Genomic DNA, 21,173 nt, shown 5'->3' on the forward strand with positions numbered 1-21,173 from the left:
TTCTGTCAAGAACTCATAGAATCATAGAATCATAGAATCATAGAGTTGGAAGAGACCACAAGGGCCATCGAGTCCAACCCCCTGCCAAGCAGGAAACACCATCAGAGCACTCCTGACATATGGTTGTCAAGCCTCTGCTTAAAGACCTCCAAAGAAGGAGACTCCACCACACTCCTTGGCAGCAAATTCCACTGTCGAACAGCTCTTACTGTCAGGAAGTTCTTCCTAATGTTTAGGTGGAATCTTCTTTCTTGTAGTTTGGATCCATTGCTCCGTGTCCGCTTCTCTGGAGCAGCAGAAAACAACCTTTCTCCCTCCTCTATGTGACATCCTTTTATATATTTGAACATGGCTTTCATATCACCCCTTAACCTCCTCTTCTCCAGGCTAAACATGCCCAGCTCCCTTAGCCGTTCCTCATAAGGCATCGTTTCCAGGCCTTTGACCATTTTGGTTGCCCTCCTCTGGACACGTTCGAGTTTGTCAGTGTCCTTCTTGAACTGTGGTGCCCAGAACTGGACACAGTACTCCAGGTGAGGTCTGACCAGAGCAGAATACAGTGGCACTATTACTTCCCTTGATCTAGATGCTATACTCCTATTGATGAGGCCCAGAATTGCATTGGCTTTTTTAGCTGCCGCGTCACATTGTTGGCTCATGTCAAGTTTGTGGTCAACCAAGACTCCTAGATCCTTTTCACATGTACTGCTCTCAAGCCAGGTGTCCCCCATCTTGTATTTGTGCCTCTCATTTTTTTTGCCCAAGTGCAATACTTTACATTTCTCCCTGTTAAAATTCATCTTGTTTGTTTTGGCCCAGTTCTCTAATCTGTCAAGGTCGTTTTGAAGTGTGATCCTGTCCTCTGGGATGTTAGTCACCCCTCCCAGTTTGGTGTCATCTGCAAATTTGATCAGGATGCCCTTGAGTCCATCATCCAAGTCATAGAATCATAGAATCATAGAATCATAGAATCATAGAGTTGGAAGAGACCACAAGGGCCATCGAGTCCAACCCCCTGCCAAGCAGGAAACACCATCAGAGCACTCCTGACATATGGTTGTCAAGCCTCTGCTTAAAGACCTCCAAAGAAGGAGACTCCACCACACTCCTTGGCAGCAAATTCCACTGTCGAACAGCTCTTACTGTCAGGAAGTTCTTCCTAATGTTTAGGTGGAATCTTCTTTCTTGTAGTTTGGATCCATTGCTCCGTGTCCGCTTCTCTGGAGCAGCAGAAAACAGCCTTTCTCCCTCCTCTATGTGACATCCTTTTATATATTTGTACATGGCTATCATATCACCCCGTAACCTCCTCTTCTCCAGGCTAAACATGCCCAGCTCCCTTAGCCGTTCCTCATAAGGCATCATTTCCAGGCCTTTGACCATTTTGGTTGCCCTCCTCTGGACACGTTCCAGTTTGTCAGTGTCCTTCTTGAACTGTGGTGCCCAGAACTGGACACAGTACTCCAGGTGAGGTCTGACCAGAGCAGAATACAGTGGCACTATTACTTCCCTTGATCTAGATGCTATACTCCTATTGATGAGGCCCAGAATTGCATTGGCTTTTTTAGCTGCCGCGTCACACTGTTGGCTCATGTCAAGTTTGTGGTCAACCAAGACTCCTAGATCCTTTTCACATGTACTGCTCTCAAGCCAGGTGTCACCCATCTTGTATTTGTGCCTCTCGTTTTTTTTGCCCAAGTGCAATACTTTACATTTCTCCCTGTTAAAATTCATCTTGTTTGTTTTGGCCCAGTTCTCTAATCTGTCAAGGTCGTTTTGAAGTGTGATCCTGTCCTCTGGGGTGTTAGCCACCCCTCCCAGTTTGGTGTCATCTGCAAATTTGATCAGGATGCCCTTGAGTCCATCATCCAAGTCGTTGATAAAGATGTTGAATAAGACCGGGCCCAAGACAGAACCCTGTGGCACCCCACTAGTCACTCTTCTCCAGGATGAAGAGGAACCATTGATGAGCACCCTTTGGGTTCGGTCAGTCAGCCAGTTACAAATCCACTGAGTGGTAGCATAGTCAAGACCGCATTTTACCAGCTTCTTTACAAGAATATCATGGGGCACCTTATCAAATGCCTTGCTGAAATCAAGGTAGACTACATCCACTGCGTTCCCTTCATCTACCAGGCTTGTAATTCTGTCAAAAAACGAGATCAGGTTAGTCTGACATGACTTATTTTTCAGAAATCCATGCTGACTATTGGTGATCACAGCATTCCTTTCTAGGTGCTCACAGACTGTTTGCTTAATGATCTGCTCCAGAATCTTCCCTGGTATTGATGTCAGACTGACTGGGCGGTAATTATTTGGGTCCTCTCTTTTCCCCTTTTTGAAAATAGGGACAACATTTGCCCTCCTCCAGTCTGCGGGGACTTCGCCTGTTCTCCAGGAATTCTCAAAGATGACTGCCAGTGGTTCTGAAATCACATCTGCCAGTTCTTTTAATACTCTTGGATGCAGTTCATCTGGCCCTGGAGACTTGAATACATCTAGACTAGCCAAGTATTCTTGTACTATCTCCTTAGTTATTCTGGGCTGTGTTTCCTCTGCTGAATCATTTGCTCCAAATTCTTCAGGTCGGGCATTGTTTTCTTTATCGGAGAAGACTGAGGCAAAGAAGGCATTGAGGAGTTCAGCCCTTTCTGTGTCCCCTGTTTGCATTTCACCATCTTCTCCTCTGAGTGACCCCACGGTTTCTTTGTTCTTCCTTTTGCTACGAACATACCCATAAAAGCCTTTTTTGTTGCTTTTAACCTCTCTAGCAAGCCTGAGTTCATTTTGTGCTTTAGCTTTTCTGACACGTACACAGCCCAGTTGCTTTGCCAGGCAGGGTCCTGGGTCATCAAAGACAGTGGGAAGCTTCTTTGAAGTAGCCTCTCCAATAGGTTAATCTTAGGATGTTAATCTTAGGGCCAGGAAACAGGTTTCACATAAAGGTGATAATGATCGCTGTCCTCCTGGCCATCCTCCTTACCATGTATATTTATTCTCCCAACTCTGGATTCAGCACGGATTTCCCCAGGGGAATTGGAGGATGCACAGAGGATGGGGAGACGGGAGGTGTGGACAGGCCCCCAAACTGTGCAATTCCCTAAATAGAAGTTTTCAGAGTTTCAGAGTCTCCCCCCCCCCCCCCGGTGGGAATAAGGGCAGAGACGAGATGCTCAAGCAAAAGTGAGTTTTTAATTCGTTGTGTGATCAATATCCTTATTGTTTTAAACAGCAATTCCACAAAATATTAAACACTGTGCGAGGAAAGAAACTGGTCTATGGCACACGGGAAGAAAAGAACGACGAAGGGCTTGGCCAAAAGAGAAAGGAAGCCAAGGAGGAGAGAGATGATCAAGCCTACCGTCACGCCCAATCAGATTAAGAGGCTAATCGCAAGCCAACTAGCTAATAAAGCTCCAGGAGAAGACATGATCCCAATGGAGATCTATAAGATAAGACCTGATTTTTGGTCTCCCATTTTTGCAAAATTGTTTTCATACATTAACAGCTCGGGTTGCATACCTGAAGGGTGGAAGTTGAGTATAATTGCCCCAATATATAAAAAGGGTGATAAGAAAAACCCTGTCAATTATAAACCCATTAGTTTGTTAGCTGTAGCCTCCAAACTATATGCCAGGCTCCTTCTTGGGAGACTAGAAGAATGGGCAGATACAAATAAGGTGATATCTGAAGTCCAGGCAGGTTTCCAAAGAGGGAAATCCACGTTGGACCAGTGCTTTGTGATGAACTTTCTGCTATGTAAATACATCCATAATTTGAAGCAAAAATTATATGTTGCTTTTATTGATTTAAAGTCAGCTTTCGATACGGTCCCAGGACATGCATTATGGCAAAAATTGGAATAGACAAACATAGACCCCCGTCTATTATTTCTCATCAAAACATTATATACTGACACATCAATACAAGTAAAGGTGGATCTGGCTGGCCATCTCACCGCTAGAATTAAGACCATTACTGGAGTCAAACAGGGATGCATTCTGGCACCTTTCCTGTTTAATTTTTATATGAATGACATGGTTAAAGAACTGGAGGGCCTACAGTTTGCCCCTGTCACAATTCTTGACCAAAAACTCTCAGTTTTAATGTATGCTGATGATTTAGTACTTGTATCTAGAACCCAGGTGGGCCTGAGATGGCTGCTTGCAAAATTAAGTTCATAGAATCATAGAGTTGGAAGAGACCACAAGGGCCATCGAGTCCAACCCCCTGCCAAGCAGGAAACACCATCAGAGCACTCCTGACATATGGTTGTCAAGCCTCTGCTTAAAGACCTCCAAAGAAGGAGACTCCACCACGGGGAATGCCACGGTTCATATTGCACGAGGAATGCTTTATCTATAAACTATGATAAGACGCAGGTCATTGTATTTGGGAAGCGTTCTAAAAAGCATGTTTGGCACCTGGATGAACACATCATAAACCAAGTAAATACATTTAAATATCTGGGATTGATTTATTCAGAAACGGCATCTTGGAATACACAGCTATCCAATATTAAATTGCAAGCCTTTAAATCAGCAAAAGCTATTTTGAAATTCGCTGCCTGTAAAGGGGGAAATTTGGTCAACCCAGCTCTATCTGTGTATAAAGCAAAAACAATGGCCCAGATTCTATATGGTGCAGAGGTTTGGGGTACCTCAAAGGTCTCCGGTCTGGAACCCCCACATAATTATTTTTTAAGAGTTCTTTTAGGTTTACCCAAAGACGTGCAATCTGCCATGGTCAGGTTGGAAACTCGCATGTTGAGCATAGAGAGCCAAATAGATAAAAGAATTCTCTGTTACTGGTTTAGAGTTCAACAGATGGACAACACTAGGCCAGTGTTTCCCAACCGGTGTTCCGCGGCACACTAGTGTGCCGCGAGACGTTGCCTGGTGTGCCGTGGGAGGGAGGCGGGCGAGTCGGGCGGCGAGAGGCGGGGGGGCGGCGGCGAGCACACGCGGGGCGGCGAGCGAGCTCCCTCCCACATCCCATCGCCGCTCGCTACTGGGCCTGCGCATGCGCGAAGTTTTCGCGCATCCCATCGCCGCTCGCTACATCCCATCGTCGCTCGCTACTGGGCCTGCGCATGCGTGAAGTTTTCGCGCCTTCGGGATTCCCTTCAGCAGGCATCAAGCAGCCTACCTCCCTGCTTTTTCCAATTAAGGCAACCTCCACTCTCCTGCCCCTCCGCGTTTCTCACCCCAAAGCCTTGTGGGCAGCAGGAAGTGGGGCCGTCCTGCCTCTACCCCACGCCGGGTGGCTGCTGACACGTCCCTTGGGCAGGAGAGGCATCCGGCTGGATGAAGGCAGCGACGCCGGGGGAACGAAACAGCACGGCAGGTCTGAGCTGGCGCCTGGAAGGACACAGATTGCTTCATGTCGCTGCATTCCACAGCTCCGAGGCTGGCAGGTGAATGCGTGCACTTCTCTCTCTCGTTTTATTTAATGTGCATTTTAGAAGCATGTGGAAATATCCTGCGTCATCAACCACTTTGGGGAAAGTGTGCGTGTGTGTGTTTGGGGCTAGATTTCATGCATGCCTTTTTTTTTTAAGTTCTCTTCCTGCTTCATCCACATTCACCCCCCAAAAGGCCATTTTCTGCGTGCTGAATAAATTCTGCAACTCAAACAGCACGAGGTGCCAATGCATCGGGGCTGTGGAATTTATTCTGCTTGCAGAATTCTGCAACTCAACCGCATTTTGATGTTTAAATGTTGTATTTTAATCTTGTTTTTAAGTTATATTTCAATCAACTTGTTTTATTATTGGTTTTTTTTATTTCAATCAACTTGTTTTTTATTATTGTTTTTATTTCAATCGACTTATTATTTATTATTTATTATATTTCAATTGACTTGTTTTTTATTACTTGTTGTTAGCCGCCCTGAGCCCGGTCTTGGCTGGGGAGGGCGGGGTATAAATAAAATTTATTTGGGAAAGATGGTTTAGGTATGTCCAAGCAGGCTTGATAGCAAAAACTGTTTCTCACAAACTTAACAGCGTATACAGCCATTAAGTGACAGTGGCCTTATTACAGTGTTTTTCAACCGCTGTTAGTGTTTTTCAACCTTTTTAGGTTTTCTGTAAACTGGGGAAGACATCCATGTTGGAAGTTCAATTCCTTGCTTAGCCATGAAGCTCAATGGAAATTGCCTTGCTCTTGCCCTCTCTAATCCAGTGTTTTTCAACCGCTGTTCCGCGGCACACTAGGCCCTCAGGGACCTCGTGGCTTCCGCTTTTGCGTGTGCTGCCGTCACTCTTCCCGCCATTCCCATGTATAATTCGTGCCCGTAATACAGGCAGTAAAAACTGTTCTGTACAACGACTACCCCGCCTCTCCCCCCCCATCTAAACCCATTTTTTTTCCTTTGCAGAAATGAGCCGCTGCATTGAGCTCACACAGTATGCATGTTTTTGCCTGGCTGTGATTGGTCCGGACTCCAGCCTGGACCTATCACAGTAGGACATCATCTTCCGACTTCCTTCCCGCCCGAGCACAGAGACCAGGACTCAGCGGGAGTCGGCACTGCAGAGAGGCCGGATACTACAGTGATGGAAAAGTTTTTGAAAAGAAAAGAACTGGACTCTGAACAAAATTTGGAGCCAGATGAGAGCCCAAGTATGAGTGGGCATGAAAAGAAAGCAAAGATGGTTAGCTCAAGCAAATTCTCTGGCACAAGGCAATATAGCGAAAGCTATATTTCATTTGGATTTACTTTCACCGGAGATGCAAACCAACCAACTCCACTGTGCGTGGTGTGTGGTGAAAAGCTAGCTAACAGTGCTATGGTCCCAAGCAAACTTAAACGCCATCTCCAAACGAAACACCCTTCGCTTCAAAACAAGAATGCGGACTATTTTGTTCGCCTGCGTGAAAACACGGAGAAACAGGCAACTTTCATGAGACAAACCTCAAAGGTAAATGAAAGAGATCTTAAAGCTAGCTATCACGTTGCTGAACTTATAGCCAAGTCAAAAAAGTCGCACACTGTGGCAGAGACATTAATACTTCCCGCCTGCAAAGCTATTGTAGAGGAGATGCTCGGACCTGAAGCAGCTAAGGAAATAGCCAAAGTCCCTCTCTCAAACAACACAATTTCCAGACGTATTAATGACATGTCTGCAGACATTGAAAGTGTGGTTTTGGAAAAGATCCATAGCAGTGAGAAATTTGCATTACAACTTGACGAGTCTACTGATATCAGTGGACATGCTCAACTCTTGGCCAATGTGCGTTTTGTTGATGGTGATGCAATTAGAGAAAACTTCTTTTTCTGCAAGGCATTGCCAGAAAAAGCAACAGGAGAAGAAATTTTTCGGGTCACATCAGAATACCTTGAACAAGGAGGACTTAAGTGGGAAAACTGCACAAGTGTCTGCACCGATGGAGCTGCAGCCATGGTCGGGCACACCAAAGGCTTTGTAAGCAGAGTGAAGGAAAGAAATCCAGATGTGATTGTTACGCATTGTTTTTTGCACCATGAGGCCCTCGTAGCCAAGACTTTACCAGCAGACCTAGTTCATGTGTTGGATGATGTTGTGCGCATGGTAAACTTTGTAAAGTCACGACCCGTGAAAAGTCGCATATTTGCAGCTTTGTGTGAGGAGATGGGAGCGAAGCATAAAACCTTGCTGTTTCATACGGAGGTCCGGTGGTTGTCGCGTGGCAAGGTCTTGGTTCGTGTGTATGAGCTGCGGGAGGAACTTAAAGTGTTTCTGACAAATGCAAGAAACAGATCAATTTTTGCAAAAACACCATCTGGAACAAATTGTAGAAGATGAAAGAGCAGCACTGGATGAGATAATAACACAGGAAGAGATAAAAAAGGCTATCAAAAAGATGAAAGCTGGAAAGGCGCCGGGACCGGACGGCCTTCCGGCCAAATATTATAAAATATTAATTAACCAAATATCACCAGTGCTGGGAGAGGTTATGAACAATATACTGAGAAATGGAAAGATACCTAACACCTGGAAGGAAGCCTATGTTACATTGATTCCTAAGAAAGAGGTGGACACTATGGAAGTAAAGAACTATAGGCCAATTTTATTATTAAATAATGATTATAAGCTATTTGCGGATATAATGGCGGAAAGATTAAAGAAGGTCTTGACTAATAAAATTCATGGTGATCAGACAGGATTTCTCCCAGGGAGACAACTACGGGATAATGTAAGGAACCTGATTGACATTATTGAATACCTGGATATGAAAATAGACAGAAAAGCTGCATTGGTTTTCATAGATGCCGAAAAGGCATTTGACAATGTATCATGGAACTTCCTAAAGAAGGTTTTGGAGAGGATGGGAATTGGCGAAACATTTAGAAGAGGCTTAGAAGCAATATACAAAGAACAAAAAGCAAAGCTGGTGATAAATAATAATACAACAGAATACTTTAACATCTACAAAGGGACCAGACAAGGTTGCCCCCTATCCCCCCTATTATTCATTATAATTTTGGAAGTACTTAATAAGAGACTGAGAGAGGCAACAGAAGTGAAAGGAATTAGAGTAGGAAAGAGGGAATTTAAAATTAAAGCCTTTGCCGATGATATTGTTTTGACTTTGGAAGACCCACAAGATAGCGTAAAAGAAGCACTACAAATAATTGAGGAATTTGGAGAGGTGGCAGGTTTTAAGGTAAATAAGAATAAAACTAAAATGCTGGTTAAAAATCTAACTAAAGAAGAAACGAAAGATCTAGAACAAAAAGTGGAAATCATGGTGGTGAAAAAAGTCAAATATTTGGGAGTGTGGATCACGGCAAAAAACATAAATCTATATAAAGATAATTATGAAGTTACATGGCAAAAAATAAAGAAAGATTTGGAAATATGGGGGAGGATGAAATTTTCCTTTTTAGGGAGGATAGCAGTGGTTAAAATGAATGTTTTGCCGAGGATGCTGTTTTTATTTCAAACTCTTCCAGTTATTAAAGGTTTAAAACAATGTAAAGAATGGCAGAGAACCCTGATGAAATTCATCTGGCAGGGGAAAAGACCAAGGATTAAAATGAAAATATTAACTGATAAAAAGGAAAGAGGAGGTTTTGCTCTCCCAGATTTGAGTCTATATTATGAAGCAGCGTGCCTACTTTGGCTAAAAGATTGGATAAAATTGGAGAACAGAGACCTATTGGATTTAGAAGGTTTTAATAATTGCTATGGGTGGCACGCATATCTCTGGTATGAGAAGGTGAAAGTCCATCGGGCTTTCCTAAATCATATTTTCAGGGGCCCAATATATCAGGTCTGGGAAAGAAATAAGAATCTTCTTGAAAGAAAAACACCATGGTGGATCTCACCGGTAGAGGTCTTAACAATAAAAAAGATCAACATGGAAGGGAAGACAGCCACTTACGAAGATTTGGTAAGAAAATCAGAACAAGGGCTTAAACTTAAACCGTATGAGGAAATAAAGGATCAATTCACCGGTTGGCTACAATATCATCAGGTGAATGATATGTTAAAGCAAGATAAAAGAAAAATGGGTTTTGAGGACAAGAAATCAAAATTCAATATAGAAATAATAGAAGGTAAAAACAAAACATTGTCTAAATTATATGACATATTACTGGAATGGCATACAAAGGACGAGGAAGTCAAAGAGGCAATGATTAAATGGGCATCTGACTTCGGCTATAACATCGAGTTTGAAAAGTGGTTGAAATTGTGGAATAGAGATATTAAATTTACGGCCTGTACGAGCCTGAGAGAAAATGTTTGGAAAATGCTCTATAGATGGTACCTCACGCCGGCAAAACTGGCTAAAATGTATAGATCAGAAAATAAGATATGCTGGAAATGTGGTGAAGTGCAGGGAGATCTCTACCATATGTGGTGGCAATGCAACAAGGTGAAGGTTTTTTGGGAAGCAATTTATAATGAACTTAAAAAAGTTTTTAAATATACTTTCCCCAAAAGACCTGAGGCCTTTTTGCTGGGAATTATGGGTAAGGAAATAAAAAATGGAAGATAAAAAAATATTTCTCTATGCCACCACAGCCGCAAGAATTATGCTGGCACAAAACTGGAAAATAGAAACTATACCTAATGTAAGTGACTGGCAGGTCAAAATGATTAACTATGCTGAGCTAGATAGATTAACAAGCAGAATACGAGACCAAGATGACCAGAAATTTCAAAAAAATTGGAGTAAATTTTGGAAATATATTGGAATGGATATATAGGAGGAACTGGCGGTATTAGAAAAACTCTATCAGGTAATAACTATAAACTTTAATAAACTAATTACGCTACCTGGGATTTATTTGATACTTACCAAAAGGGTGAAGGGAAGTCAAAGGCTAAGTAGAGCCCAAGGTTTATATTATTTGTTGGTATGATTGTACATTTTTCTTTTTGTATAGCATGAAAATAGGATGAATAAGGCATGTTAAAATGTTTATTTTTGTATGTGTTTGTACTTTTTTCTTTTTTTTCTTCACAAATTTTGAATAAAAATTTACTTGCAAAAAAAAAATAAAGTGTTTCTGACAAATGAGAGGTCAGATTACACAAAGCTGCTTGCAAGTGATGAGTGGTGTGCAAGGCTGGCATACCTGGCAGATATATTTCATCATCTGAATGAACTGAACACATGAATGCAAGGCCGAAATGAAAACCTGCTTACAAGTACAGATAAAATAAATGGATTCCGTGCAAAGGTGCAACTCTGGCATCAACACGTGGAAAGTGGCAATCTTGAAATGTTCACACTCACCAAGCAATGGCAAGGTGTTCACACTGCTGCACTGTGTGAGATAATAGCTAAACATTTTAAAAACTCTCGAGGGGAAGTTGTCATTTTATTTCTCTTCAGTCTCCACTGAATGCCTTGACTGGGTTAGGGACCCTTATAGCTCAGCATCAGTTGGTGGAAAGGACATGACTTTACAGGAGCAGGAGGAACTAACTGAACTGAGACAAAATCGTGGTTTCAAGCTAAGATTTGCTGATCTACCTTTGGACAGTTTTTGGTTGGAAACTGCCAAGGAGTTCCCCCTTCTGGCAAACAAAGCTATTTTGACATTGCTCCCATTTTCCACTACATATCTCTGTGAGTTGAGCTTTTCAAGCATGATTGCTATAAAAACTAAAAACAGAGAGAGACTGAGAGCTGTTGACGAAGAGCTACGTGTGTGTCTTGCTTCGATTCCAGCCAGAATATCAGCTTTGTGTTCAGCCAAACAGGCCCAGGTTGCGCACTGAATAAAGTATTTTATAATTTTTCATATTTCTGTTTACTTACTATTTCATAATTAAGTAATTATAAAATACTTTCTTTGTGTTTATTTGATTCCTATTAAAGAGAGTTACTTTATTTATAGTCAATATAGGCACAGAGTTAATTTTTTAAACATTTTCTAATGGTGGTGTGCCTCGAGATTTTTTTCATGAAACAAGTGTGCCTTTGCCCAAAAAAGGTTGGGAAACACTGCACTAGGCTACCAAAAAAATGCCTGATTGAGCTCTCAAATGGATTACCGCTTAAAAACTGGGTACATCACGCTGCCCAACTGATGGGCAAATATGACCTCTCAGTGACTGAGATTAAAGAACTTCCCTTATATTCCCAGAAAAATATCTTGAAACCAACCATAAGGGCAGTGGCAACTAAAAACGATCTAAACTCTATGTGCACATCTACATGTGGCCCATTGCATTTTAAACTTAGAGAGGCCAATGAACACATATCTTATTTTAATGAACTGACTTTTGCACAGCTTCGAAAAGCTTTTACAGAGCTACGACTAAATAGAATCATAGAATCATAGAGTTGGAAGAGACCACAAGGGCCATCGAGTCCAACCCCCTGCCAAGCAGGAAACACCATCAGAGCACTCCTGACATGTGGTTGTCAAGCCTCTGCTTAAAGACCTCCAAAGAAGGAGACTCCACCACACTCCTTGGCAGCAAATTCCACTGTCAAACAGCTCTTACTGTCAGGAAGTTCTTCCTAATGTTTAGGTGGAATCTTCTTTCTTGTAGTTTAGATCCATTGCTCCGTGTCCGCTTCTCTGGAGCAGCAGAAAACAGCCTTTCTCCCTCCTCTATGTGACATCCTTTTATATATTTGAACATGGCTATCATATCACCCCTTAACCTCCTCTTCTCCAGGCTAAACATGCCCAGCTCCCTTAGCCGTTCCTCATAAGGCATCGTTTCCAGGCCTTTGACCATTTTGGTTGCCCTCCTCTGGACACGTTCCAGTTTGTCAGTGTCCTTCTTGAACTGTGGTGCCCAGAACTGGACACAGTACTCCAGGTGAGGTCTGACCAGAGCAGAATACAGTGGCACTATTACTTCCCTTGATCTAGATGCTATACTCCTATTGATGCGGCCCAGAATTGCATTGGCTTTTTTAGCTGCCGCGTCACACTGTTGGCTCATGTCAAGTTTGTGGTCAACCAAGACTCCTAGATCCTTTTCACATGTACTGCTCTCAAGCCAGGTGTCACCCATCTTGTATTTGTGCCTCTCATTTTTTTTGCCCAAGTGCAATACTTTACATTTCTCCCTGTTAAAATTCATCTTGTTTGTTTTGGCCCAGTTCTCTAATCTGTCAAGGTCATTTTGAAGTGTGATCCTGTCCTCTGGGGTGTTAGCCACCCCTCCCAGTTTGGTGTCATCTGCAAATTTGATCAGGATGCCCTTGAGTCCATCATCCAAGTCGTTGATAAAGATGTTGAATAAGACCGGGCCCAAGACAGAACCCTGTGGCACCCCACTAGTCACTCTTCTCCAGGATGAAGAGGAACCATTGATGAGCACCCTTTGGGTTCGGTCAGTCAGCCAGTTACAAATCCACTGAGTGGTAGCATAGTCAAGACCGCAATAATACAATAAGCTCTGCTTATAGAGATGGGAGACACAGAGGCATACCAAAAAACGAACGTGTCTGCATTAGGGGATGTTCTGAAGTAGAGGACCTTATGCATTATATATTGCACTGTCCCTTATATAATGATGCAAGAAAAAGATTTTTAACAGGGTCCCCTGGCCAGAACCCCTTTGACATGATTTTATATCTCCTCGCAGACACAGATAAGTATGTGACCTGGCGTGTAGCACTTTTTGCAACTGCTAGTAGGAAAATTGGAGCAAATTATATAGCCAAAGTAGCCATTAACTGTAAAGAAGATTAATTCATTTGATCCCATCTATCTACGTCAGGCTATGCTCTATCTATGAATTTTATTGTTTAATGTTTTTATTTGAACATTGGGGTACTTTTATAGATCTGTTTAGAGTACGTAATGTTTTAATAATATAAATGTTTTAAGTCTTTCTTATCAATTCAGTATATATATATATTTTAATTGTCAAATAATTCTGTGTACATTGCGGCAGCCTTTGGCTATGTGCAATAAAACTGAGACTGAGACTGTGATCAAGCCTACGTTACGGACACGGGTTTTCACTTCCCTAAAAATACAATCTTTAGAAATCTCGATTTGCTTTTGGCAAAAATATCCAGGTTATTGCTAATGCTAGTGGAATAATCCAGATGTTCGATTATTTCAGTCGTCGTACATAAAGTACTCACATTTGTAATCACTGGGCCTTTTCTTTGCAAATTGTTTGCCAATGGGGATTCCTTGGGTGTATTTCCTGACTCCTCCTCTTCCAAATATCTCATCTTTGTCCAATACTCCGGTGGTTCTATAGTTATTCTGTTGTGGCCATTGGGTCTATTATCAGTCTCTGCCTCCGGTTCTTTAATCTCTTTCAATGTCTGGCTCATAAGGTCAAGCCTCTTGATAACTGTTTGTTGCTCTTCCTGAGGGAGATTCCTAAAGGAGCTGAGAAAATCCTCTTCCAAGGGATTTACAGAGTGCTCAGATTCCTGAAGATGATTATCTAGAGGAATCGGCTGTTCCTTTTGGCTCACTGGTTATTTTGATGTTGGGCATGATCCTGCGGATTCAACTCAGGCATGTCTGTTTCCTCCCCGCCTGCCAAGTCTTTTTGTGATGTCATTACTTCCATTGGGGATCCAGGCTTTGGTTTTGTGGGCCCCTCTGAAGCACCAGTCCTCATCTTACATAAGGGTGCAACAATAGAATTGCAAAATACCCGGGTTGGAAAAACTCCTCTGCTTGACAATCTGAATTTCAGCTTGTGAATTAGTGAGGGGAGTCTAGTAGAGGAAAAAGTTAACATAATTTTTTGGCTTTGATTTGTGGTACTCAAGAGTTCAGTCCTAACGAGGTCGATCTCTATAAGTCCAATGCCAAGTAAGTCTGATAAATGTCGTTTGGAACGCTGGGCACCTTTCCAGCTAGGAGTTTGATCTGGCCTTCCACAAATTGTCATGCAGATCTTTTTCGGTTGGAAGATTAAACAAGAAGAGTTTGTTTTAAGAGCCTCTGCACATTCTATGTTGAGCTTAGGGGTCTGCTCTTGTTGTCGCCAATTTCCTTTGGTACTATGGTGTTCTGTTGATGCCTGCTTGTTATTAACTGATAAACTGTGGACCTCTTTGGATAACTGGGTTATTTGAGAGGCAAGACCTCTAATTTGCTGGAAGATATGCTCAACCGTTCTTGCAATTAGAGTTAATTGGGAGCTCTCCCTCCTTGTTATTTCTTCCTCTCTGAGGAGCACAGGATCAGCTTGCCCCATTGCTGGATCCAGTTCCACGCTCTCACCTTGAATACTCTCCCCACACTCACAATCATCTTCAAGAGGAGAAAACCGGTTTTTTGTTGGAACTGTAAAAGCAGATTTGTTAAAAAAGTCCTCTATTTTAGATTGTTTGGAAACCGGTGAGAGAGCTACATCCTCTGGGTCCCTGTGGCGTTTACTAGCAGGCATAGCGTCACCGCGGGGAGTAAACAAGGAGAGGTTCCCCCAACCAAAAAAGAGAGAAAAGAATAGAAAGTGCTCCGTTTGTTCTCTGTGTGGAGACTGCCAGGGGTTTCAGGGACAAAGTATAGAAGGGAGTTGGCGGTTAATAGCTAGCAGCTGGCGGCCTGCCCAGGATGCTTCACAGAACTTGCCCAGGATGTTTCTCATAGCATAGACTCTCCGTAAGTTAAAAAATAGAGAAGTAAAAAAGGAAAAATTACTTCCCTGGGTGGCAGTCAATGCTAATTACAGACCTGCTATCAGCGGAGCTCCGAAGCCTGCTTGCTAAGCCATCGCCATCTTGGCCCCAGAGTCGGCAAAAATATCAGGATTTTGCAAATAAGAACAAGGAATTGGAGAAAGAATTCAAAAGCACAAAACACCTGTGTGGCAGGCAATCTTTTTTCTTCTCAAAAAAGAAAAACCACCCCTGAAATCAATGCATCTTAAGCTTGTTAAATTAAAAAGAGAACCTCGGAAAGTACTTATTTCATCAGTTTGGCAAAAAGAGAGAAGGGGGCAAATTGGCACCTTTGGAGAGTCAGGGGGACGTAAGGCCTGGATCTCCGGAGAAGAGATGTGGGTTTTTAGGGGGGGGTCCCCCTGCTTCGGAGTGGGGTGCTGGGACAGGACAGCCGTGCCCCCTCCCCCTTCAACTGGAGCAGCGCAGAAGGAAGAGCTTGCAAGCGAGGGGCAGGGAGGGGGTTGCCGAGGAGGAGGCGGCCCTGGGGCATCTCTCTCTTGCCCCCCAGCCCAGCTGCCCAAACCCCCTCTTTGGTGCAGCAATGGCCCTGGGCAAGCAGGTGGAGAGGGGCAGGGAGCAGACATTCTCTGGCTGGCAAGCAAGGGGTTAAAGTGCCCCCCAGGGGAGAGGAGGGTTGGCGCACCTGCCATGGCTTTTTCTGGGGCTCCCGGGGGCTCCCCTCTCTTGCTCCCTCCCAGTTTGGGGCAAGGGCTGGGAAGGGAGGGCCGGTGCTCCCCTAGGACTGTGCGGACCCCCTAGGAGGAGCAAGCCCCCCCTCGCCAAAGAGATGCAGACAGCTACAAGCAGCAGCGCCCGTCTGCTCTGGGATGCAGCCAGGAAAAAGCAACCACGAGTCACAGCCACCCACAAGAAGATTTCTTTTACTATTAAAGGGGGGTGTCCTTCTGGACTCCCATTGCCTCCCCCCAAACGCAGAGGGCTCCCCCTCCCCACAGAGGTCAGAAGCGGGGAGCCCCAACCCCCCTGCCTCCTCCATGGGAAGCAGCTCCTCCTAGGGACCCTGGCAGGATGGGGCCATTGGATATGGCAGGGGTGCCCCCCCGCCCTTGAGCCACCATAGCTGTGGCACAGCCTGCCCCTCACTCTGTAGGTGAACCACACCCCTCCCTCACTCCCCCAGGCCCAAAGGACAGCAGAAAGGGGCCACATTTGCTGCTTTTCTGGTGTGCATGCGCCTTTGATTGATTGATCTTTATTACGGCCATTGGCCCGTTACACGACAGTTTCCCATACCAACATATTATACTTAAACCTCCAAATTTAAAATCGCCAAAACTTACAAAAGACAAACAATAATCGAAGCAAAACAAAAACAAAAACCACCATCATACAAAAACAGAAACCACCATCATACATTACAATAAATTTGTAACCTATACATCGCCCTCTGCTCATAAATTAATCAGGGATATCAATGGTGATATCGCCTAAAACATAGATCATGGTTTAAAACAATGGTGATATCACCTAAAACATGGGTCATGGTTTAAAGGGGTTATCCGAATCACACAGGAGACCGTTTCTCTTCTTTAGGGATAGGACGCTGATCAGGAATCTGGCAACCATGTGTGATTTTAGGGGGTCATCATCAGTTAGTAGATATCTCAGTTTGGCTTCAATCGTATCATCGGCAATTCCCTTAAGATATTGAGCAAGAAACTTGCTCCTGGCCGGTAAGTGAAAAGCACAGTCAAAGATTATGTGATGCAACAATTCCGGTGCCCCACTATTACAATCACATAAGAGCGATATCTGTCCATTGGAGAATCTATTTCTCAGCACGTTCGATGGGAAGGTGTTGAATCTTGCCTTTACAAAGGCATATCTATGAGCTGAGGGAGTTAGGGAATTCAAATAGTTTGGGAGCCTTAAGAGGGGTAATAAACCAAGATTTAGAGGTGAGCAGGTACCATTGCCCAAGATCATTTTCTGCTGCAAGTCCATCTCCTCTAGCTTACAGGTTACTGTTCTTTTAGCTGGGACTATGTCCTGCTCTAGTAATTTGGATGGGGAGATTCCCATTGCCGTTATTTTCAGCTGTAAATACCATGGGCTCTGGTAATCATCTCTCCACATACATTGTATCAAGTACAAGTTTGGGAGATTGTGCCATAGAGATAACCAGTGGCAAAGTATGTGCTTCCACAGAGCATTTTCCAGGGATACAATATTGAGTTCCATGCGTAACGCTGTATTACTTACACAGTTGGGCAGTTTCAATATCCCTCTTAAAAACTGATTTTGAATGACCTCCAGGTGAGATAGGTTGGCAAAAGTCCCCCAGATTGAGATGGCATAAGCAATTGTTGGGATCACCTTGGCCTTGAAGACTTTCAACGCCGATGGGATATGAAGGGCCCCATCGGTGAAGAAGAATCGCAAGATCGCCAAGGAGATAGCTTTGGCTCTATTTGTAACATAGGCTACATGGGCCTTCCATCTGAGGTTATGTTGTAACCAAACTCCCAAATATTGGAATCTATAGACTTGTTCGATGACTCTCCCATCAATTCTCCAATTATGGAGTTTCCAGCTCTTTGAGAAAATCAGGATCTTAGATTTCCCATAATTAATTGTAAGGGAATTTGCGTTACAGTATGATCCAAAAAATTTTAGGGCCCTCCTGAGACCTACTCTAGAAAAGGAAAGAATGACTGCGTCATCCGCATATAGTAACAAGGGGCAGCGATAAAGTGCTAGGCGGGGTGCATGAATCCTTTCTTGGGCCTATGTCTTGCTCTGGGGACCACCCCCCCAAAAAAGGTCCAGAGAGGGTCCGGGCTTGAGAGCGCTGGGGTAGAAAGCAAAGGGGAAATGGCTGGGTTCAACTCTCAGGGGTCAGCAGCCCAGCAGGAGGAGGAAGAAATGCCCAGGGAAGGCTGAAAGAATCTGGGGGTGGGGGGCTGCTTGAGTCACAGCAAGGCCACCCCCCTGGCGAGGAAGGGAAGGAAGGAATGGGACAGAGCAGCAGGGGCACCCCTTTGGATCCCCCCCCCCCAATCTGGCTCAATGTGTGACAAGGTGGAGAACGCAGACGCCACAGGGTTGGGGGGGGCTTTGGGGGGTGTCCCTTTCCGGAGAGTTCTTGATGAGAGGGCCAGAGAGAGGGCCAAGCTGCGAGCAGAACTTGATGAGCTTGCCAAGAGGTGAGGGAAGCCATGCTGCCAGGATGAACTTTTGGCCTTTCTTGCGGATATCCAGAGACTTGGTTCCTAAAGGGGCAAAAACGGAAATTTGCCCTAAAACCTGCTCGGATCATAATGCAGTTTCTATGGACTTGAAAATGTTTGTTCAGGGTTCCTTCAGATGGCAAGTGAATGACGATTTGTTGAGAAATTCATCAATTGTAAATAAGGCCCAAAAAACCCTAAAGGATTATTTTGAACTTAATATGACTCAAGGAATGGAAAAAAGGGTGATTTGGGAGGCCAGCAAAGCGTTAATGAGAGGCTTTCTGATACAACAAAACGCAATTAGGAGAAAGTCATAGAATGAGACAAAAGACAAAATTATGGAACAACTGAAAGACAAAGAGAAGAAGCTAAGAGGAAACCCAAAGAATTTGCAGATCCAAAAAGAAATTAAAGCCTTACAGGTTCAATATTCACAGTTAGTAAACCAAAAAATTGAATGGAAGATAAGGATGAGACAAAGAAATTTTGAATCTGCAAATAAATGTGGGAAACTATTAGCCTGGCAATTAAAAGAGAGACAAAAACAAAGTATTATTACAAACATTGTTACAGAAGGAAAATTGGTAGAGAAACCTGCAGACATTAGAAAATGTTTTTATAAATATTATAAGCAACTGTATAAAAAAGAAAATCGAGCAATTTATAAAGAACAACGGACTGCAACGGATTCCGAAAGATAAAAAGAATCTACTAAATGGCGTAATTACAAGTCAGGAAGTGGAACATGCAATAAATTCAATGCAACTTGGCAATATACCAGGACCTGATGGTCTATCAGCGAAATATTATAAGACATTGAAAGATTGGCTTATACAACCTCTGGTAGAAATATCTAATTTAATTTTATGGGGTGGGGGGGTGGAAGCACCTGAAACCTGGAAACAAGCTTACATTACTCTGATTCCTAAACAGGGTCAGGATAGATCCAACGTTAAAAACTACAGACCCTACTTAATGTGGATTATAAAAATTTTGCAAATATACTGGCTAATAGGCTAATAAAGGTTTTATCTGAGTATATTCATAAAGACCAGGCAGGATTTCTGCCTGGAAGACATATGAAAGACAATGTTAGAAATGTTGTGGATATTTTGGAAAAGTTAGAAGCAAGAAAGAGTTGTAAAGCAATGTTAATGTTTATCGATGCTGAGAAAGCCTTTGACAATGTTTCTTGGAGTTTTATGTTACATAACTTAGAGAGTATGGGGAGAGGTCATGATTTTATAAATGGTATTAAAGCGATCTATCTAGAACAAAAAGCTAAAATTATTGTAAATAATGTGATTTCAGAGGAAATTAGAATTGAGAAGGGAACCAGGCAAGGGTGCCCGCTGTCCCCTCTGCTGTTTATCTCGGTTCTGGAGGTCTTGCTAAGTATGATTAGAAAAGATGAACAAGTTAAAGGTATTACAGTAGGTTCAAAACAATACAAATTAAAAGCCTTTGCTGATGATTTGGTTCCGACATTACAAGATCCAGACTCCAGTGCAGTTAAAGCACTGGAGCTAATACATGAGTTTGGTCAGGTAGCAGGATTTAAATTAAACAAGAGCAAGACCAAAGTAATAGAGAAAAATCTGGATAATGAAGAAAGGAAAATATTACAAGAAAAAACGGGCCTAGATTTTGTGAAAAAAGTTAAATATTTGGGGGTGAACCTGTCTGGGAAAAATTTGAATCTGTATAAGGATAACTATGAGAAAATATGGAATGAAATTAAAAGAGATTTAGAGGTATGGTCTAACTTAAAATTGTCTTTAATGGGCCAGATTTCTGTGATTAAGATGAATGTGCTGCCAAAGATGCTTTTTTTGTTTCAAGCCCTCCCAATTGTAGACAATGTGAAATGTTTTAAAGAATGGCAAAAAGCTCTTTCTAGATTTATCTGGCAGGGGAGGAAACCCAGAATTAAATACAAATTACCGGTATTTACGGATTCTAAAGAAAGAGGGGGATTCTCTCTGCCAGACTTAAAAATCTATTTTGAAGCTGCCGCACTTTGTTGGATTAAAGAATGGATGAAATTAGAAGATACAGATTTACTAGATTTGGGGGGATTTGATAATGTGTTTGGTTGGCATGCATATTTGTGGTATGATAAAGTAGAAGTCCATAAAGCATTTAAAAATCATATAATTAGGAAATCGTTGTATAATGTTTGGATAAAATACAAAGACCTTTTAGAAAGAAAGACGCCCAGATGGCTTTCACCAATGGAGGCAAAGGCCCAGAAAAAGTTAAATATGGATACCAAATGGTTGAGATATTATGACTAATTAATAGAGGAAGAGGAAGGTTATAAATTAAGATCGTTTGAGCAAATTAAAGATAAGCTAAATTGGCTACATTACCACCAGATTAATGAATTGTATAAACTGGATAAGAAAAATGGTTTTGCCTTGGAAAAATCTAAGTTGGAGACGGAGTTGTTAGATACTGAAGGTAAAAACTTATCTAAAATGTACAAGCTTTTGCTGGAGTGGCATACGAAAGATGAACAGGTTAAATCGGTGATGATTGGGCAAGAGATTTAGGACATAATATAATGTTTGAGGACTGGGAAAGATTGTGGAAGAAAGGAGTGAAGTTCACCACATGTACTTTGTTAAAGGAAAATATTATGAAGATTATGTATAGATGGTATTTGACTCCTGTAAAATTAGCAAAGATGTACCATAATTGTGATAATACATGTTGGAAATGTAAAGAAAAAGAAGGAACATTCTTTCATATGTGGTGGACCTGCCCCAAGGTGAAAGACTTCTGGGAAAAGATTTATAATGAACTGAAAAAAATGTTGAAATATACATTTATAAAGAAACCAGAGGCCTTTCTTCTTGGAATAACAGGT

This window comes from Podarcis muralis, chromosome 18 (genome assembly GCF_964188315.1).
Source record: "Podarcis muralis chromosome 18, rPodMur119.hap1.1, whole genome shotgun sequence".
Classification (NCBI taxonomy): Eukaryota; Metazoa; Chordata; class Lepidosauria; order Squamata; family Lacertidae; genus Podarcis; species Podarcis muralis.